Here is a 22,099-nt window from a genome sequence, read left to right on the forward strand (position 1 = left end):
CCTTTAAGTCCTTTAAGGCTGAGACATTACCTGGAACTTTTTGTCATGTTCCTTAAACCATTCCTGAACAATTTTGTGAGAGTTTTGGTAGCAACTGAACACTGCGTACCAGAAACACCCCACAAGACCTGGCATTTTTACTGCATCTAAGACATCAGCAGTCACTGACTGTTCACTTGTTGAGCCCATGACACATGCCTTTGTAAATTGTAGACTGTCGGTGATGATGTTGTGGCTGACATATAATATACATGCTAGTACACTGTGCAGAACTGGGAACTTATTTGCAATTTGTTAGAGTTGAATCACATCTCACCATGGAAAAGTCATCAGTCTGGCAGCGGAAAACATGTAAGACCATTTTAACATTTCCCCTGTGGTAGGAGTCACAATAAAAATGTTCATATTTAAACGTAACATGTAATAATTATCATATTCCAAGTGTCAGATAGGAATGCTAGGAAATTAACAAGCGGCTGGTAAGTGTAGTGGTAACATCACCACCTCCCCTGTGGGAGACTAGTTCAAATCCCAGTAGGGGTCCTTAGGCAAGACCTCCCTACGCTTACCCTGTCTACCCTTGTACCTTACTTATAATTCGCTTTGGATAAATGCGTCTGCTAAATGACTCAACATAAATGTAAACTTGGAATGGACAGTTAAGCCTGTAATATTTACTTATATTTCAGATTATGGCACCTATTTTCCTAAAAAGGGGTACAGTCCAAACACAAACTACAAACTCCAACAACCTTTCTGCAATTTTGCTTGGTGCCAAAGAAATTGCAAAAACATTCAGACTGTTTTCACACATTTTTTTCTCCCTTATTATAGAGATTAGGTTACACTATGTGTCACATCTGTGTGTGTACATACAGTATACATACATACAATGTTTCATTTGAAACCAATGTTGAGAGGAAAGTTTGGCCAGTCTTCACAATTTCAAAACATCAATGCATCTAATACTACAAAGAAAAGTAAAACGCTCCTTAGATTTTTACTCCCGTAATTCTGGTTTAATTACTAATTTGTAATGATTTGTCATCACAAATGGAAAGGAGTTGAAAAGATGAAAGAGAGGTAGCTGAACTGAATGTGCTCCACCTCTAATGATTTTACATAGGTGCACAAACAACACAAAATACTCAGTCACACAATCCTGATCACAGTCAACATTACCACTGACAGGACAATAGATTTTAGGCTTAGGTTATGTTATTATTTTCTCATTTATTGTAGCATTATAAATATTAATGTTTTGGCACTCCTTTCTGTGCACTGCTTTCACTCATTACAAGGTGTTGAGCTCTGAGGAGACTAACATTATCGTATGAACCACACTGGAGGTGTGTTAGTGGATCCTTATTGAGTAGATTATCAATATAATACAATATATGTTTTAATATTTATTTATGAGTATGTCTAAAATGGTTTATCCACCTCAAAACTGTCATTTTGACTTTATTTTATAGGATAAATGCCCCTAACCAATCCCTCCCTACACGTGTGAGTATGGGTTGGCAGCAGAGCAGAACAGATGGTACTATGTGGATCAACATTTGTAATAATCGTCTATATTTCACTAAGTCATAATTATCATGATTGAGCTACTGCTGCTGTCTAAATGATATATAAATATATAAATATAAATATATTTCTACATATGTTTTGTATGCACAGTGTATATACACAACTTTCACTGGAGAGGAGGATTGGATATACACGATCATGTGTTCCAGTCCATGCTCTTAAACAGGAATACTGGGTCATACAGAGCCACAGCTCTTTTCCTCCACTCTTCAGCCCACACAACACAATCCCTTCCTTTAGTCCATTCCCATTCTGTGTGCCTCTACTCTCTCTCTTCTTTTCATATTTCATATAATATAATCAGCGTACTACAGCACAGCACTGGAGGAAACCCATACAAAGTGATTTATTATAGTCACTCACTCACTCATTAAGTCACACACATGCTTGCATACACATGTGCACATTGGCTTACTATAGCACAGAGGACACTCACTGACAAAATTCATTCCCTATCCCCCTACCCTAGCATTGTTTAAAACATCATCATAATGCAAAACACATGTTTACAGACAATCACACACACACACACACACACACACACACACACACACACACACACACACACACACACACTCTCTCTCTCTCTCTCTCTCTCCATATATATATATATATATATATATATATATATATATATATATATATATATATATATATATATATATAAAAGACCTCTTTAGGCTTAATCTTTCTACCCCTAAAATGAGAGAGACACAGACAAAGAGAGGCGGCTATGACATCACCTGAATTACCAAGGTCTGCGCCAGATGTTGGGGAACCAGGACAATCTGACAATAAGTGGGCTACTTGAAGGAGCACGAGACATTAATGGACAAGAGAGGAGAATAGGGAACTGTTAGAATGCAAGAGTTTACAGATAGAGGATGTGGGACCTATGGATTCCTCAAAATGCAACATCTAGACTAACATTGAAACAACTAGTAGCTCTGTGTTCCATCATCTGCAAGGCAACTGCTATCCCAACTAGCGATTGATGAGGTACAACAGAAGTTCGACAGCAAGAGGGGAGCTAGGACAGGGGGGAGATATCCCCACATTCTGAGATTACCAAGCCCCAAGAAAAACAACATCCCTTGTAAGCTGAATACAAAAGCAGTTGACCTGAGAGATAAGATGATGGTAGAATGGTGATAGAAACCTGGATCGTCTGTGGCCGATTACCAAGTGAACCTTCTGAAAGTCTACTAGAAGATGTGAATGCCACACTACGGACAATCAACAATGCAACAAAAGCAATATCCTACATGGAGAAGAAGGTTAGAAGCCAAGATCAAGGCAGCACTGAGGGTTAGCCGCCTATAAGATACTGTATATTTTAATCTATCAAACCAGCCTAACATACATGTACGGGACTGCAAGCCATGTATCCCACACAGATATTCATTATTGCTGGAAGCAACATAATCCATCAGCTCTGCCCAAATGCATCTATCCACTTTCATATTTTGCATTTATTGTTTTCATTTGTTTATAATTCTACTTGTGTTAAGATTGATTGAACACACTGAATATGAAGCGATGTACCCTGGGATCAAGTAGGCAGCTAGTGCTACTCCGGTGCTGCTACTGCTTCCCATTCACACTCACTCACACTCACACATACACACATGGGTTACACACATAGGTCTTACTATAGTTGTAAGGACACTCACTAACCATAACTGTATCATCTTCACTAAATGTCTAACTCTCTCTAAACCGAAGCCAACTTCACCCGTAACCCTACAACTGAGTCTTAACTCTCATAAAGTTGGGAGAATCATAACTCATAACTTTAACTGACCAAAATGTCACAATGATGCTATGACATCAAAATGTTTCCACACAACCATAGCAAGACACACACACACACACACTAGCTTTGGTTTAGTGTACAGAAGGCTACTTCTTTTTCTTTTGAATATGAGACTTCATGACATGTAGAGCAATGTTTTAAATAGTTTTGATATGATTTTTTAAATAATCATTTCATAATAATGAAATATAATATTTTGTTCTTCCAACTGCAGCATTGCACTTGTGTGAGTATGTGTGTATTTGCCAGGCAAAGGGAAAAAAGCCCCTCATCCGGACAAATAGGTCAGCAGTTAAAATGCCAACACTGACCCTGTTGTCATTTCACATGGAACTCTACTGCCAGACATGTGTGTGTGTGTGAATACCAGAGAATGTGTGAAGCTGTGTGTAACATTGATTGCTCTACTGCCATTTCCAGAATGGTGTGTGAACTTAGAGATTAAGATAAATACTGGAGATGTACAGTGTGTTTAATAGGACAAAGCTGCTTTAATCGAATGATTGTAATGCTGTACATGCTCATTTGAATTCTGTTTTTTTTTATTCTCACCTGCTACTTCCTGTTTAGGAGAAACTGAATGTCTATTTAAACACTTTGTGTCTCTATTCTTTCCCTGAAGGAAGTATGTAATCATCAAAAGTCTGATTTGTGTGTTGTGGTTTGGAGAGACATCACTTTAAACTAAAGGATTTCTGTTTTCTGCTCATTTGCAAAGCAAAACTCTCTCAACATGCAAGTATAACTAGAGCTTTTCTTTCTTTGTGCATTGTACATAGGAGCTGTGGGCTGCAGGGTATTTTCTCACTAGGGTTAGGGTTTCTCACTGTACAGACATGGGTGTTCAACTTCCAGGAGGAGAAACAGCGATGGTTGCCATAATAAATAAATAAATAAATAAAACAACACTAAAAACCAACAGTCCTTGTTCTGTTTCGAGTGAACAAGATTCCAGCTCATCATTTTATATTTTTTGCGTTCCCCAGGTGTCACCTGGCATTAGTAATCTCCAAATTTCATAAAACACACTACTGAACCTGAGCAAACAGAAACACATCAGACAGTCAAACCGGTTGTGAACGATTCAGACACTGCTGTCACGAGAGCTAACAGCGATGGACAATTGACACAATCTTTGTGAAAATGCTGCTATGAAGCTATCAAATACCTTTTTTCAAGCAACCTTTAGAATCTTCATCCATGACACAGACACATGTTGTTTCTTATTTGTTGTGGTATTTAAGTGTTAAATCTTCTTTGGGTATTGAGTGAACTGACATGACAATCCAGCTATCACAACAACGCCACCATGCCTACCCTGTAATTTAAAGCTCCATTAAGCAATATCATTGATGTTGACGCTGAATAAAATAATTCATCAAATAACTCAACAACCCAGTCTGCAGCTCTGCTTTTAGCTCTTTGTTTGGTTTGCCACTCTGTAAGGATGAGTCCTGACAGCTCACACTAACCCACTCTACTCTGGCCAACCACTTGCAGGACATAAGCTTCACAAGCTGATTGGATGCTGTATGCACCATGTGTCTTAGCTGGGTGTGTGTAATATAGTTCTGCCATGTATCCTACAATATCAAAATCCTTCAATACTACTAACAAACATCTTTTGGCATAAACACCACCTCATTAGCTTTAAATTACTAAACCACTTTGGTTAAAGTAAGAAAAAGACAAAACATATTGAAATTGAGAACTGTCTTATGCTTGACTGTTCAACATTAAAAAGGACAAGGTCTCTTTTCTCTTCATAGTGTTCAGGAAGTTTTATAGTTTTAATATTATAACATATAGTGGCAAGAAAAAGCATGTGAACCTTGGAATTTCATTTGTCATAAAAGGTGATCTAATCTTTGTCTAAGACAAAAGTATTAACAAATATGATGTGCCTAAAGTAATAACAAAAACAAAAATACATTACATACTTTTATGTCTTTATTGACAACACCTTAAAAGGGCGACAGCAATATTGGCAAAATGTTATGTGGACTGATGAAACTAAGATTAAACTAGAGTGCATCATTCGCCGTAAAAAGGTCATTGCATATTATTGTGAAAACATCATCCTAATCATAAAGTATGGTGGAGGAAACATCATGGTTTGATCCTGCTTTGCTGCATCAGAGTATGACCAGCTTGCAGCGACTGGGGGAAAGATGAATTCCCAAGTGCATCAAAATAATCGTCAGCATTATGTGAAAGTGTGACCCAAAACACAGCTTCAGAAAAACAAAATCTGCCTTTTGGAGGAGCCAAGACAGAGACCAGACCCCAATCTAATTATTCATTCAATTATTCAAAGGGTTCACATACTTTCTCCAATATGATGTTTTTTTGATTGTTCTCAATAAAGATATGAAAGATCAGTATTGTTCCTCTACATTAGGCAGTTAGATTATAGATATATATTTTTTAAAGGTATGTATTTTATAAACCTACACTGTAATGTCAGGTTGGACTTTTGTTGTGATTAGGCACTATCTAAATAAACTAAAAAAAAAAAACTGAATCTAATTATTTTTTAGAATTGCATGAGGGGGGGTATAGCTTCAAAACAGCATCAGGACAGCACTGCTAGGGGAAAATAATGACTTTATATTTTTAGCCCCGCATTGCTCACAAACAGTTGGACAACATTGTGTCACAAAACAACATTTTACAAAAAAAGAAAGAAATCATAAGTCCACTTGCTAACCAACTCAGACTATCAGACTGAAAGGCTCAAACATAACTAGATGTTTAGCCTATAAACCTGCTTTGTTCCTAATATTTACTGACGTGCTTGCTCATCCACACACACACACACACACACACATACACCCTTTAGGTGTTTATTATGCAAATTTATCACACACGGCTTTAACAGCTTTTGTTAATGTAGAAACATGTTGAGCGGTACACACACAAACTAAAACAAACTTATTATATCCCACATTCATTCACTATAGGGAAAAGACGTGCGTAGTACACACAGACACACCCACAGACAACCACCAAAAACACACACACACACACAGAACTACAAAATGTACCTGAGTGGGACCTAGCTGTGATTTAGGTCACTAATCCGTTTCCACGGCGATGGCCTGCCTGCAAATCAGACCACTGGGCTTTGTTGTCCATTCACTGGAAAATCCACATGCACATCTCTGCATCTCTGGATGGGTCTAGATTTAGGCTCTCTTTCTCTCACTTGCTTTTCTCATTTGCTCTCATCTCACAGTTATTTTCTTGTACCTTTTTTCTTCTTTTTGCTTTGTTGTTGCTTGTTGATTTTTCTCTCTGTGCGTTTTTCAATTTGAACGTGTGTGGGGATTTCACAGACGTTGAGCTGTTTATAGAATATGTAAAAATGTCAATTAAACATTGCATCATACTGTGGCACTATTAAGAGAGGCTAAATCTCCTCAAAATTGTGATTATAAATAACTTTTTAATCACAAATATCACAAATCACAAATTACAAATAATTTGCTACAGCTGTCTGTGAATTACTGAATTGCTGAATGTTATTTGGATGCATGCTAACATAAGAAGGGAAGGTCTTCAGAATGGTCACACAGACTAATAAACATTTGACACCCATTTGACGCCCAAAATTTTACATTATTAATATTTTGGAGACATTTTTTTTAGGTGATTACAACACCCTAGCCAATGGCAGATGATTACTCACTACTTTCACTACCTTTCTATCTACAAGACGTCCTCAAGTTCCCTTCGTGATTAATAAAGCTTGTCTTATCTTATATTACGATGCATATTTCACCTTTCTATTTCAAGCATCTTTTACAAAGACACTACTGATAAAACAATCTAGATAATGAAAAATAGAATACAGCATTTAAACCTTGGTGTTTTGCCAGAAATTCATTTGGAAAACAAACTACTCTAAATGTACTGGCATGCATCTCTTTGCCAAACAACCTAATCAATTAGTCTGTGGGTGAGAAATCTGGGATTTGTGACTATAGGAAAAGAAACATTTAACAGAACACCAAAGTCAGCTGCAGAAATAATTGGTTTGCCACCTCACATACACAATTATCTAAACATAAATCTAGAGTTAAGTTTTCACCCTACTTTCCATTGAACTACTGCTAACTGCTCGCTACTCCATTTGCAGCCTGCCACAATACAACTATTTATCCTGCATATTATTCTGTACAGGAAGATATCTTAGAGTCCAGTGAGTAGAGTGGCATATCCCATTACAGACAGGACTTCCTTAAAGACATCAAGGTCAATAACAGTAGTTTACTTTAGGCATGGCGTTTGATAGTATTTTATTGAATGTGAATGCAGTTCATAAACTGTTTAAATACTTAGTTGAAGGGTCGTGTTTCATATTACTCAGCAAGACTATTACTCAAGAAAAAACTGACTTGTGCATCTTTATTGCATAAATTGCACATTAATAGTTTTAACAATAAGCATGTATCAAGACAAGCATTGAGAGATACAGAAAATATTGCAGTAAATCAAAACCAATCAAACCTACTCTAAATTCTGGTCATTCTGCTGAGTTGGAGGTCTGTAGTTCTTTCATTACGTATTGCTGCTGACACAGTAAGAAAGCCCACCCTCAATCATTTTTCTGTTTTCATGTTGCTGCTGCTCCACAGTAAAGACCAAAGGTAACCGTGAGAAAATAAAAATCATTCGAACATCTAATAAAATGCATCATTACTGCACAATTTCCTTCACATTGTGTGACAACCACTCTGAGGTGTTGATCTGACTTTGCCGTTTCAGGTCAAGCCAGAAATTCAGAAAGGTTAAGTAAGATGGTGATGATGATGATGATGATGTCAGTGTTAATGTTAATGATGATGAAGGCGAAGGTAAACTTGTTGCACTGCTACATGTCACAGAATATATCAGTGGTAGACTAAAGCTGAGCAAGTTATTAAAAATCACAACATCTTAATGTAACCTGTTGCTATTGCTGAATTATCACACATTTATATGATATAAGTCTTTCCAGTCAGTGTGTGGTGCCAGGGAGAGGTTAAAGTTTCAAGGGCAATTTGAGCAACAACTAACACTGACAGAAAAGTAACAAGCCAGACTATATGAGGGAAACACACAGGAGGATTAACAGAAAACAATGGGTAACATTATAGCAACGCAGACCAACACTAGAGGGTCAGAGACAATAAGTGATATGTGTCTACCATGTGTACACATCTATGTTTGTGTGTTGGGTGGTAAAGAGAGAGAAGAGAATAATTACCAGCAGAAGTTACATAGTGCTAATAGCCTGGTGTAGTGTGCTCTCCTCTGTCTCCTTCTCTATCCACAAAAAGAAATGTAATTATATCTCAAGACTACAGTTAAGACATTTCCACACTTCTGTAGCACATATTCAAATGAAATTAAATAAACCTGTCTGTGACAGTGTAATTAAAAATGGTGGAAAAAAAACAAGAATAGTGGCTGTCCAAGTGTGTGTGTGTGTGTGTGTGTGTGTGTGTGTGTGTGTGTGTGTGTGTGTGTAGGCAGGCATCCTGTGAAATTGTGAAGTGGGCCGGGAGTGTTACACTACATATGGTAGTCAGCTTAATTAGTTGACTTAAGCTAGCCTCACCACTGGCAGTAACCGCACTGAGTGCAGAGCTACAGCTACTGTACATACACACATGCTGCACTTGTGCATGTACACACACACACACTGTACATTGCAATCAGTGTTACTGTCATACTGTAAGTAATTGTGCTCATGGAAACAGATAGATGTACAGTACTTCTGAACACGTACACACACAAGCAGCATTTTCTATCACAAACAAAGTGTTTCTGACAACTAGGTATAAATTGCTTTGAAGAGAATGATTTCCCATGCAGTACACACAACACATATACTGTGCCATTTAAAGCAAGCTGTGTCTTATATGTATATGTGTTATAACTATAACTATATGTTCCCGCAACAGTGGCAGCAATGAGAGTGAGATGCTGGATAAGGGTCTAAAGCAGGGGTGTCCAGTCCTGGTTCTCACTATCTCTGCCCTACCCACTGCTGACTACCTGGATCAGGTTTGTTCAGCCAATCAGAAGCTAGAGGAGCAGGGCTGGTTGCAAAACAAACAGGACAGTGGCCCTCAAGGACTGGGATTGGACACCCCTGGTCTGAAGTCACAATGTATGAAGTACTATTTTGGTAAGAAACATTATTGTTTATCACAAACTAATATTTTTGTTGCCTGCTGTTTTTTTCTCTCTTCTCTTTACACTCACCCCAACCAGTTGAGGCAGATGGCCGCCCACCATAAGCCTGGTTCTGCTGGAGGTTTCTTCCTCTAAAGGGAGTTTTTCCTCTCCACTGTTGCCTAAAGCGTGCTCAAATGGGATTGTTGGGTTTTCTATATAATTTTTTATACAATTCTGCTCTTGAGGTCATAAACCTTACACTGTAATGTGCCTTGAGATAACTTCTGTTTTGATTTGGCGCTATACAAATAAAACTGAATTGCATTGTGTGATTATTAATGCAGCCTCAACAGTATGTGTGTATGTCAATTATGATTGTGAAGACTTTCTTTTAACTATTATATACTTTATGAAACAAGAACTATAAAAAGTGCATATAAGTTATTGCATTTATCAAAAAATTTTATGATCTCAACAAATAAAAAGGTACTTTAAATATCTACCAGACATTGTTTATTTAGTTGTCTGTTAAAAACAGCCTTACGGATTTAGAATCTCAGCTGGACTGCTGTCAAAGTTGTTCATTTTCAAAAGGCAAAATAGGTAACTAAACCTATTCATTGTATAGAGCTCTATAAAAAGTTGCTTTATGTGCGCACTGTACTAACATGAATATGAAGAAGAATAACAATGTGGCAAAGTGTTCACAAGACCCTTTGAACTTAGCTTGCAGGTGGAGATGTTTTTGCATCTTTTGGATATTGCTGTACGCTGGCAAAATTAGACCAACTGACGAGCAATTGTTCCCTCTAAGCTGCGCGCGTGCGCAATTGTGCACTGCTGAAACGGTCTCCACACACATAAAATCTGAGCTATGCACAAAAAGAAAATCCTACCTTAACGGAAAATAAAATAAACACATAACAATTTATTCTGTGCTATTTTGCAATGTGAGCCAGTGAGTGACTGGTGACTGGCTGCTCCAGCCAATGATGCGATTCACATACGTATTTACCCAGCTAATCAACGTCATTGACAGGCTGTGACGGTGTTTTAGTTAGCATAGGGGTGGGGCCGATGTGGACTGAAGACACGCTAATGATGCTTATGTTGACCCTTTATAATAATGGCAAAACGAACAGAAGCGAAGCAGACGAGGGTTTTCAAAATGCAAATAATCATGTCATTATAATAGATAAGATAAGATAAGCTAAGATAAGATAGTATAGACAGCATAGAAAAGCAGTAAAGAGTGGCATGCATCAATATTAAATACACAAGAAAAAATAAAACAAATTACAAGACAATGAAATTAATATACTGTTTTTTGCAGACAAAGAGTTACAGGACTCTCTCCTATACCCTCTCACCCAGTGCACAGCAGGAGCTGTACACACTGGCTCATTTTCGTAATACAAGTCAGAGCTTTATAATAAAAATGTTAAGTGTGTTTTCAAAATTTGAGTTCATAGTTGGCTTGCTTGGTTGGCAGTTCATGTTTTGCTTCCAATAGTGTATTCTAACAGAAATGTTAATGCTGTAATTTGATTCTTTTATTAAACCATGTACCTTGGATGAATGCAATGCTGGTGTGACCACAGTGCATACGTCTGATGTTGCTCACAGTGGTCCGAGGGACTGCTCTTGAAGTTTGTGTGTTTGCTCAGACACATGAAAAATTAGAGGGAACATTCACTCTTGAATGTTATGAAACTACAAATACTTTTACTGACCGTTTAGCAAAGTAAAATTCAGTAAATACAAGTGTGTATGGTTTATGTATTACCACTTGACGTTGTCTGGTGGCGGCAGTGAACATTACACTGCAAACTATTAATGCCCTCACATTTTGAGTGGACTTTTAAATGAAGCCAGAGTCTTAGCCCAGTGTTACACATAACTATTAAGTATAAAAAAGTCCAGTAACCAACTTGGTATCTGATTTGGGATGGGACAAACAATATACAGCTGGGTGTTAAGGCTGCAGGAGTAGTTGTATTAATAAAAATTATGATTTAAATGATCAATATCATACCTACAATGTGATTTATCAACACCCTCTTTAACCATTTAGTGTGTAGTTGTGGAAGGCGTCACAGAAAACAGAATACTAGAGCAGTGTGAGCTACAGCAGAACTGCCCTTGAGAAGGACTCTGTAGTATTAAGGCTTTGCTGTGCAAAAATATCCCTTTTGCTAGGATTAACAAAACCAACTATTGTTTGTGTATGCATGTGGATCTGCACATGGGGAAATAAATAATTCCCAAACATTGTCCCATTTTTGTCATGGTAAGATACATAAGCTGGTATGGGTATGTGGTAGATGAGTACAGTATGTGTGTGTCACTGCCTTGGTGCTAAACTGCTTGAGCACAATGTCAAAGAGCCACTATCCCAGAGGTTAGAGGTTCAGTTCCCAAAGGCAGGACACTAGCACTAAAAAAGGTTATGGGTTTCGTATGTGGCTAAAAGGACAGAACAAGACATTCTGCAAAGTACAGCCTGAGGCAACTACTTCAGATAACTCTCCACGGTCAGGCTGAGTGTTCCCATGCAGAGTAAACAGTCCACTGGCTCAGAGTTGTGTAGCTGCGGGCTAGGTGTGTCAACTTGCCCACAGCTACTTAAAATGTGGAAGGATATAGAGAGAAAAAGTGAAAGAGGGATACATTTAAAGTGATGCCAGTTTTAACTGCAATCAACCACAGTCAGACATGTTGCTGCAAAAATGTGTGCAGCTTAATATTACATTGGTACAAGAAAATCATTAAACGTATCTTATGTCCCAACAACTTAGACCTGAAGCCTCAGACATGCTTGAAATCACAGTCTAACATTATGTTATGTTGTGTTTGTTTTCACTTGAATACAACTCACTAAGAAAAAGTAATTTCACATTTACACCATTTACTCTTAACAGCATTCAATTTCCAGTAAAAGGCTATGAGTAACAATGAAGCCAAAAACCAAATGACAAAATGAAATTAGTTACAACAATTTGACTGCTCAAGAAGTAGTAAAATCGGTTCCCTGCTGGCATACTCTGTATTACTTTATGCTCTGGTGTTTAAATACTTCCTGCCGCAACACAGCAATACTGTATGTAAATAGGCATTTTGCTTTGCAATCATGTTAAATTGTTGTTCCAATGAGACAGTTTCTATATTTTTTCAGTTAATAGATTTAACATGTCAGTTGAAATGCATGTATAAAAAAGACAATGTGGTTTAAAAATCCAATAATTAAATTCATTCAACAGGGAAAACTCACAACAGAACAGGAACAATGCAAACATAACATTACTAACATTATTCATTTTTTACTGCATTTTTCTCAAGTGAAGAATTCAACCTTAATACAATCACACACTTCATGCTCAAAAGCATTTGACTAAATGCTGGAAATAAGATAGTAAACAAGGTAGACAAAAGAGTTTTAACTACTGTGAACAAATGAGTGATAAGATCTGACAACAGCTTCGTTTTAAACCAGTAGCAGTGGCAGTGAAGCCTAAAATCTATGAGGAGAAACCAGACACACACGGCTGCATGGTTCCCCCACCCTTTTTATCCCTCTCCTCCATACAAGTGACATTTCTTCAGGATGTCAGATATAATAGTTCTTGATTCAACGTGAAAACTACATGAAAAAGAGAGAGAATAAGAGATAACTGGAGAGAAATTAATAACATAGAGAGAAAGCAAACAGCCAGTAATGCACAGATACACAAACTACTTCATGTATTCTTAAAATATGATGTAAGCCCATGCCTGAAAGTAAGTGATCAACCTGATTTTGTATACAAACTGAAACCACAAATATGTTTTTGTGGAGAACATAATTGCAACCAGATTAGATTTTCTGTTAATATATATAATTAACATAAATGACAAGTTGGATTATGTTGATTTGTAGTATATCAATTGAATGTACATAGGCAACAAATTTTAGTCCAATGTGTTTGGGTTCAGGCTATTATAGCACTGAATTAAGGTCAGGTCACTTCACACACATCTTTCTTACATTTAACTTATGTCCTAAACTCAACCTGACACTGAACTCTGGACTTGCAGCAGTAACTTCAACTAAACATTGCCAGTAAGTGTTTATCAGCCCTGTACATCAGCTTGCTGGGATTACAGCCCATTCCTCTTTATAGAACAGTTGATGTTGGTCACACAGTTCTATAAGATTAAGGTCAGGGAGAAATATTGCATTTCTATTGCAATCTTTCTGAGGTTCAATTCACAGATGGATACTTTGACTATTTTGTAGAATTTGCTAGTACCACTCAGAATTCTAATAAATAAATAAGTGTAACGCTTTTGTCTCATTGGTTTATTTGGCTTCTCTTTTTCTAGTTTTAAGTCTTGCATACAATAGAAATCTGATTATGATTAAAGTCGTATTTCTAAGGTTTAAAGGGTTCACACACTTTTAAGCTTCATAGAGGATTAAATAGTGCTGATTAAGGTAAATACACACTTAGACACAATCAGTGCGTTAACATTCACTCAAGTAACCAGGTAACTGAGAGAAACCAGGTTTCTTAGTTAATCATATAGTGGAAACAGCGCTCAAGACACCTGGTTGCTGGAAATCGCAGTATACATACAAAAAATCAGTGATCTTATTTCTTGCCTGCCCTGGGCTGATTTTAGAAGCATGGTTCACAGATTTGAACTGTATGGAGACAGAAACACAGCTTTTCCAACGCTTTTTTTTTTTTTTTTTTTTTTACGTAAAGGTGACACATTGCTCCTTTTTACAGAACAAACTTTCTAAATTAAAGAAATAAGCAGGGAAAAGTTACTTATTTAGATGTCTTTGGTGAACTTTGTGAAGCTGCATCTCTCCGTGTAATGATTTCTCCTTTCATCCCGCTGCACTTCTCAGCCGACACTGGCATAATGGTGAGGGTCGGCAGCCTTTTTTATGCTTTTGTAAAAAGCTGATTAGAAACCTGGTTACGCATTTTATGGCAGAGTAATCTGAGTTCTCTAGTAGAAATCTAGCGGGAAATCAAAATTCTCTAATCCCCAACCCCGATTACTTTCACTTTACACTTTACATTTTACGTTTCACTTTTACATGACAGTTAAGAAATCAGCTTACTGGAGAAAGCCAAATGTAACCTGAGTACATGTAAACTAATTAAAAGATTGACTTGGACTTATTGCATTTTGTCTTCTCTCACTTCAGCCACTGGGCAGTGACCAGCACTGTGATAAAAAGTGCTGTGATCTGTAGTGATCTGTTTTCAGGTAAAAGGACCCCAATGCCACATTAAGAAAACAACTAATGTCAGCACAGATTACACACACTAATTGTTAAGTGACTCCATGACCTCCCGCTTTGCCCCTGACTTGACCAAACACAAAAGATAGAGAGCAGGAGGAGTGGCAAAGGAGCAGAAGCGAGTGTTAGGTGGGGGAGGATGTAACCTTAAAGGAGACACGGGGTTTAGAGTATGTGAGTGTGATCTTTTACACCTTTGTATACATGTTGATATCTTTTTTGTTTACTTCAGTAGTTTAGTTTTCCAGGTTATCACTCCCTCTGTTACGGCCTCACTTGGTGGCTTCTCAGGATTGAGGGACTCTAATATTATCATGGATGTTAGTGACTTCAGTATGTGTTTGCCTTTACGTGAGTGTGACTGTATATGTGGAAGCCGCACACCTTCCTATTCTCCCTACTGTTCTCTCTCCACCTATTTTTCTCTACCCATATAAATTGAATAAATTGAATTAAAATCTGCATGACCTGAGCACTAAATATTTGTATAGTGTGGATGACAATAGTGACACACAAAATGGCTGTGTTTACAGGCAAGTTTCAGAGCTAAAAGTTAAATCTTAAGACAGAATAAATATAATATAAATATATAATTATATTATAAATAAAATGAAATAAAATGTTCAATACATTTAGATTTTAGAAGATGTTTTTTTTTTTTTTTTGCCACAATTTTTTTTTTCTTGCACTATAACATCCCATTTGTCTGAATTCAACGTAAACATTTTTATAGTTATTTTTACACTTAAGTTTGAAAGACTGTGGTCTGTCTAAATAGAAAAAAAACATGACACAAAAAGGGTTTATCTGTCTTTTAACAAAACCACGATCTTTCTCCCTTATCTTAATCAAAGTGCTTTTGTTGCTTAAACCCAAGCACACACAGGACTCTGGAGTCCAACTCGGTGCGACAGCTGTGTGCTGTGTACACCTGCTATCCACCCCCAAGAACTTAGCTCTTCATTCATGAAAAAATGTGTGGCTTCTAAATATTGTCCATCTACTGCTTTACATTCCCTACAAAAACAGAATCTTATTTGCAGTTTTGTTGCATAGCAATGTCATTTTAAATAGAATAAAACAATATTAAGCTGTTATATGGCCACATATCCATCAGCCACTCAGTCAGAAACAACTGCAGTTCCATCTTTTACACACTGCCCTACAGTGTCTCCACAGTAAATATGAGAGTGTATGTGTGTGTGGAAAATTCTCAAACACTCATAGTAATGTTAAACCCACTGCATACACACAATGTAAGTAGTTAATGAATCATTTTATAAGGAAATAAAAATGGCTACTACTTTATGTAAATGTGGCTTGAGCTGTGAAATGCCTGTAAAGCAGTGGTTCTGTTCAAAATATGTTTTTATAAGCAATGCAAATTAGCAGATTTGTCCAGTTGTTTTATATGGGTGGTCTCATTGTCAAACAGAAGGATCGGTTTCCTGCACAACGTCCAACACACACACACACACACACACACACACACACACACACACACACACACACACAGGTCCACACATACACACCCTTTCACTAGTCACAAGTCACCCTTCTCCACACACACATGCACACATACTACCAACTCCAGGTGCTCATGGTTCATTTTCCCATCACGTCGTCTGTCTTCATTTTCCAAGAGGCTAGATAAGACCTAAAGTGAGCCTGCTAGTTCTGTGTATGTGTGTGTTGTTTGAGTTACTCAATATATCTCATGTTTCTCAGAGAGAGAGAACAAAAAGGAGGGAAAAGAGAGAGCGACAAAGCGGTTGAGGAGGAGATGTGTTTGCAAACCATCTGGACTCAGTCTCTGATAAGAAACACTTAGTCAGCAAGCACCTCATCACTCAGGCCGATCCTTCTCTTTTTTCTTGTGGTTGGTATAAACAATTCAGAATCTGAATCTGTCTCAACAACACACACACGCAGTACACAAACAGACAGAGTAGAAATGAACACTTTCACATTACATACATGCACCTAGAAGCACACACACACACACCTCATAATAAATGCACATTACTAACCCAATCTTATGATGAATGAACTATAAATGTCCTTGTATGTAATGAAAAATACAAAAATGGGAAAATATGGTCAAAATAATATGAATGCACTCGACCTCTGTGCCACTCTGAGTGAGTAAATCCTTGTGTCTGTTCATGTATGCATAGCTAAGCATAATGCCACACAGTATATCATTGTTCATGTGTGTCTGGTCCAGAACATTTTAGGAAAAGAAGAAACGTTCATCTTCGTGTTATAGCCCCATCTAGACTAATGCAATCCATCAGGAAAAAATGACTGCAGATGTACACACTCACACAAGCAAGACAAAACCTCGACTCACATTCGTATCCTAACTCTTGTTTAAAAGTTATGTCTTCCCTTTCTAGTTTTCAAACATAAATACACGCATATCCATGCACGCACACAGAACCCTATATTGCAGACATCCAATCTATCTCACACATCACTCTCAAAGGCCTTGTTGCTAGGAGATAGTGCTCTATTTGTGGAGAGAGAGTGACAGAGAGACACAGAGCGAGATATAAATGGGGGTAGGAGGTGGGGATCAGGACGGCGGTGGTGTCTGTGTGGAGTGTGTGACAGAGTAAGAGCGTGATAGAGATAAACGAAATAAAAGTGCAGAGAGAATGAGAAACTGAGGAGATAGGAGAGTCAAGTTCCTTTAAAGCAGGATGAATCTCTCAAGACATCTACACATTCACGATTTGTACACATGTGCGCGCACACACACACACACACACACACACACACACACACACACACACTGAATAACACTGGCAGCTTGTTTCACAAGCCTGGGCCAGAAACACTACACTGGCTAGGACAATGTGTGTGTTCTTGCAGTCCATGCATGGTTGCTCATGTGAATGTGTACAAATCCGTGCAGCAGAATGAATGCCAGTGTGTGTGTGTGTGTGTGCTTCTCCAATTGCGCGGAGAATCCCAGTGGTGGGATTCAGCAGGTCATATAATGGTTGGGTGGCCACATTGTCTGCCCTAGCAGTCATCCACACACACCTTGCCTCTATCAGCAACCCAAGGTTCAAGGTCAGTTTTATAGTCAATTCCACTCATTGGCATGACAAGCACACAAGAGACCTAAATACTGTTCCTAAAACAATACATGGCAGCAAAAACCGAATTCATTTACACGTTAGCTGTAAAACGAACATGACCTAATAGCACAAGTGAGCATTTAAACATTAAGAACTACGATGTGAACATGATGTTACTTAGTTGTTTATGGAATCTGAGAAGAGTTTTCTTTAGAATTTCCATAAGTGGATGATGAAAAGATGAAGCGGTGTCATCAGAGAACAAGTATCAGCATTTGAGCACCAGTACAAAGTCAGAGCTTGATGCTAATGCTGATTCACCAACGTAGCCATGTTTCAACATGCTACAGTTTTTCATTTCACACTAAGTTAGTCGGTGATACTAGCTCTGTCAGTGTTCGCAAGATCATGGCAGCTACAAAAAAGTAAAAGGTGTTTTTTTTTACAGCTGAGGACACATCAGACAACAAAAGCACTAAAACATTTCGTCCGTGAAAGACTGCTGCATCTACATGTGCTGCCATGGCAACCTAATCAAAAACTATTATAATGTTAGAAAGTCAACAGAGGAAAAGAAAAATCCTCATTTGAAACACTGTGAGCAACACGTCACATCTACAGGGCGAAGGTGATAACGAACAGCTGTTTCCACTGGGGGCTGCATATTGTGCTGGAAATGTGATGCAAATGTCGAAAACATGCATCAGTTAATGAGGATTTCAAATTCTCTAACGTGCTTGTTTTCGGTGTTTCTTTCTTCGTGAGGTGAGTCCTTGAACTGACAGTATACTGAACATGCTACAGATAAAAACGCATAATTAATTCAAAAGCATTACATCCATTCAAATGAATTGTCGTTGTCGTGTCCACACTATAATTAGAAAATGTTACTTAGTTGTTATGGCACTGGATTAACTTTACCAAACTTAAATCCATTTGTAATGGGTTTTATAATAAACCATGACCATGAATTATCAACTGGCTTAATACAGAAGGCGTGTGTGTATGTGACCACCCGACAACAAGCAAGGTGCTTCATAATTACTAAAACACCTTTACAAATGTACTAACTTCACCAAAGTGGAGCAGCAGTCTCTGCTTGTTTAAGTCTCAGTCTTCTGAATCTACCAAAACAGGCATTTCCAATGCTGCAACTCGAGGACCACTGTCCTGCTTGTTTCCCAGACTTCACTGCACTTACAGCTTCTGATTGGATGAACTCAGCCATCATCATGTAATCAGCAGTGGATAGGGCACGAGCAGGATTAGATGCCCCTGGACTGAAATATACCAGCGCAGAAGAACAAAGGAAAAAAAGCTTTTTTGAAAAAAACGAATTAATGAATTTGTTAAGATTTTTTTTTTCAACGTCTGCACCTTCCCCCCTGTTTTCTGCTCCAAACTACTTTAACTGATCTTCACATTTTGTGTAGTATCATGACTTTATAGTCCTTTAATTCTCACCATGATGTCTTTCCATTCCTAATATCCCATTGGAATCCTAATGAGTTACACAAGTTCTTCTCAGTACCACTGTCCACAGTCGTTTTAAGCATGTTTCCTCGCACTGTGACAGTTTAATTCCTTTAATCCATCACAAACTTTCTCTTTTGCTTCGTTACTCACTCGCATTTGACGAGTGCCTCAAAATTTATGTTTCTAATTGAAAATGTAACAGTTGGGTGGGGTGAATTGAAGACTTCTCTCTGAACTCTGAAAGAAAAGAGAGAAAGCCACACACACACACACACACACACACACACACAGCAGTGGAATGTAAATCTCTATGTCTGGAAGTGATTAGGCAAAAAGCAAGAGCCAGGGTTCCCTTTCTGTGTCTGAGAAGCAGCACACAGTACAGCCACTGTAACCCTCACCAAATGTGCGCACAAAAACACATGCGCACACACACACACACACACACACACACAGATACACACATGAAACACACAGTGCTAAAAGCAGAAGCAAAAAACTGTCAGACAACCAAATCAGATCGGCTGATACTTTTCTGAGTGTCTCCATCCTTTAGAGGGTTAAATACAGTTTGTCAGACAGGAAAACAGGAAACAGACACTAAGTTACAGCATGTGTCTTTTCTTCTATTCAGCTTCAAATAGTGGTGTGTTATTTAATATGTTAATTATTTTTAATACAATAGCAACTAGTCTTTCAACACAAACAACCATAGACATGGATCCCTGCGATCTCATATGACTGACATTACAGTACAGAACAATGTCTCTACCTTCATATCAGTTATTCGCCATGCATTTGAAGTGGTCACTGTTTGGTTGGTTTTGGGGAAACGTTGTTTGGGTTAAGTGCTTTGTTAAGGTTAGAGGCGCCTTATTGTCATGGTTAAAATAAAGGGGCCACAGTTAAAGTTGTAGAATGGATATGGTTATCGATTACTATTAATTTGAAATGTAAAAGAAACAGTGCTCGCCTGTGTTTTGTCCATCTATCCATCCCAACCTAACAAAAAATAAAACGATGGATCATAATAATCTGTTTGCACATATAACCTATAAAAAATGTTTAAAATTAAAGAAGGATTTATATATAAAAACAAGCAATGCCTAGCATTATAGTGTTTCCCATCCCATGAAGACATGGTGTTATTAAATAAAAGTAGTGAAGTATTATACAAAATGTAAAGTGCTGTATGTCGAAATTTGAGATGAGCTCCAAACTCTCCTCACAAGTCCTAAAATGAGAAGTGAGAGTGAAGTATCTCAGCGTAAATAAAGTGAGACTACAATGTCAACATGCCATCAGTTCATGTAGAAACCCTTTGCAATGAGCAGTGGGCTGATGCGTGTTCATCTTCAAACGGAGGTCAAAGAAAAAGCGACGACCTGAAGACAAGTGACGAGTGAAACATCAGGTTGACACTAAAGAGAGCCTCACTGCTACATCTTAGGCGTGTTGTTAGAAATGGTGCAGAGATGTTTTACTAGCCGTGAACCACATTATGTAATACCTGTTGATTTAAATGTCTTATTCTGAATATTTTAAAATAAAATATAGGCCCCCATATCAGTCTGCATTGGTGTGAATTAAATCCCTCAACATGAAAAATCTCAATAAGAGAAGTTGTTCTATAGCCTTTTCATAAAAATACGCCCTATATGTCATCAGATAATCCGGCCTGACGGCTGTTGACCTAATGTTTATCACTGTCCTTATTCACTTTTGTCTTTTTTAACCACTGTTACAAACCATTAAACGACAACCAACTGAAGAACTCTATAGGATTTCCCCGTCAGGCACAGGCAACATTTCTAAGCTGCACGAGGAGAAAATTAAAAAAGAAAGCGTTTCAACAGCGGCCACAGGGAGACATGCAGGGGCTGAAACGTCTTTGCTCACTTTGCCAACAACTGGGACTGACAGCAGTTTGTCCTGAATGTTCCTCCACATTGATTGGTGCCATAATTGGGTCATATTCCACATGTCCATTCACTTTCAATACTGTCCTTATGTAATGACCTCAAAATCCAAACCAGACCTTGAAGCTAATGCAGACTATATGATTAACCACTCAAATATTTATACGTGTGTTTGTACCTTGAGGACTGGAGCACACACACAAACCCCTGTAGTCATTAACTGATCGGCATCGCTACTTACTAGTGACTTAGATGAATAGGAGCTGAGTGACTGGGTGGACATAGGAAGTGGACAGAAGACTGCGAAATGAAAAAGAAAAAAGAATGAGTGCTCGCCTCACTGCCAGACTTACTAACTTTACGCTTGATTTAGTCTCATATCTCTATTTCAAAAGGCTGGAGAAAAAAGAACTAAGAAGCCCAAAGAGAGAGAGAGAGACAAAGCAGGAGGGAAGGACAATATGTGAGGAGGACAGGGACACATGGAGAGTTGTTGTAGGCTCACATGCACTGACACTTATTTGTCCTCCTCCTTATTGCTCTCTTTAGCCACTTTCTCACCTATTCAACTATTAGGCCCCAGTCTGGCACTGCGCGCACACACACACACACACACACACACACACACACACACACACACTGAAGAAAACATGAGAGAACAATTAGAATGGACTTGTCTACCGTGTGTGAGTGAGTACTCCAGCTTCGCCCGTCTTAAAGGGTTAATGCTCCTAAAAAT

The 22,099-nt window shown here is 38.1% G+C and overlaps 1 protein-coding gene across 4 annotated transcripts in view; it reads right to left on the minus strand.

Moving 5' to 3' along the window:
- Nucleotides 1-22,099, minus strand: part of tenm3 (teneurin transmembrane protein 3) — a 114,475-nt gene that overhangs the window by 92,068 nt on the left and 308 nt on the right. For all 4 annotated transcript variants that reach the window (XM_026360886.1, XM_026360885.1, XM_026360884.1 and 1 more), the window contains exon 1: nt 22,042-22,099. This exon is cut by the window's right edge. The gene's annotated coding sequence lies outside the window, so the exon portion shown is untranslated. The remainder of the gene's footprint in view (nt 1-22,041) is intronic.

The sequence above is a fragment of the Anabas testudineus genome, chromosome 1, assembly GCF_900324465.2.
Source record: "Anabas testudineus chromosome 1, fAnaTes1.2, whole genome shotgun sequence".
Taxonomy (NCBI): Eukaryota; Metazoa; Chordata; class Actinopteri; order Anabantiformes; family Anabantidae; genus Anabas; species Anabas testudineus.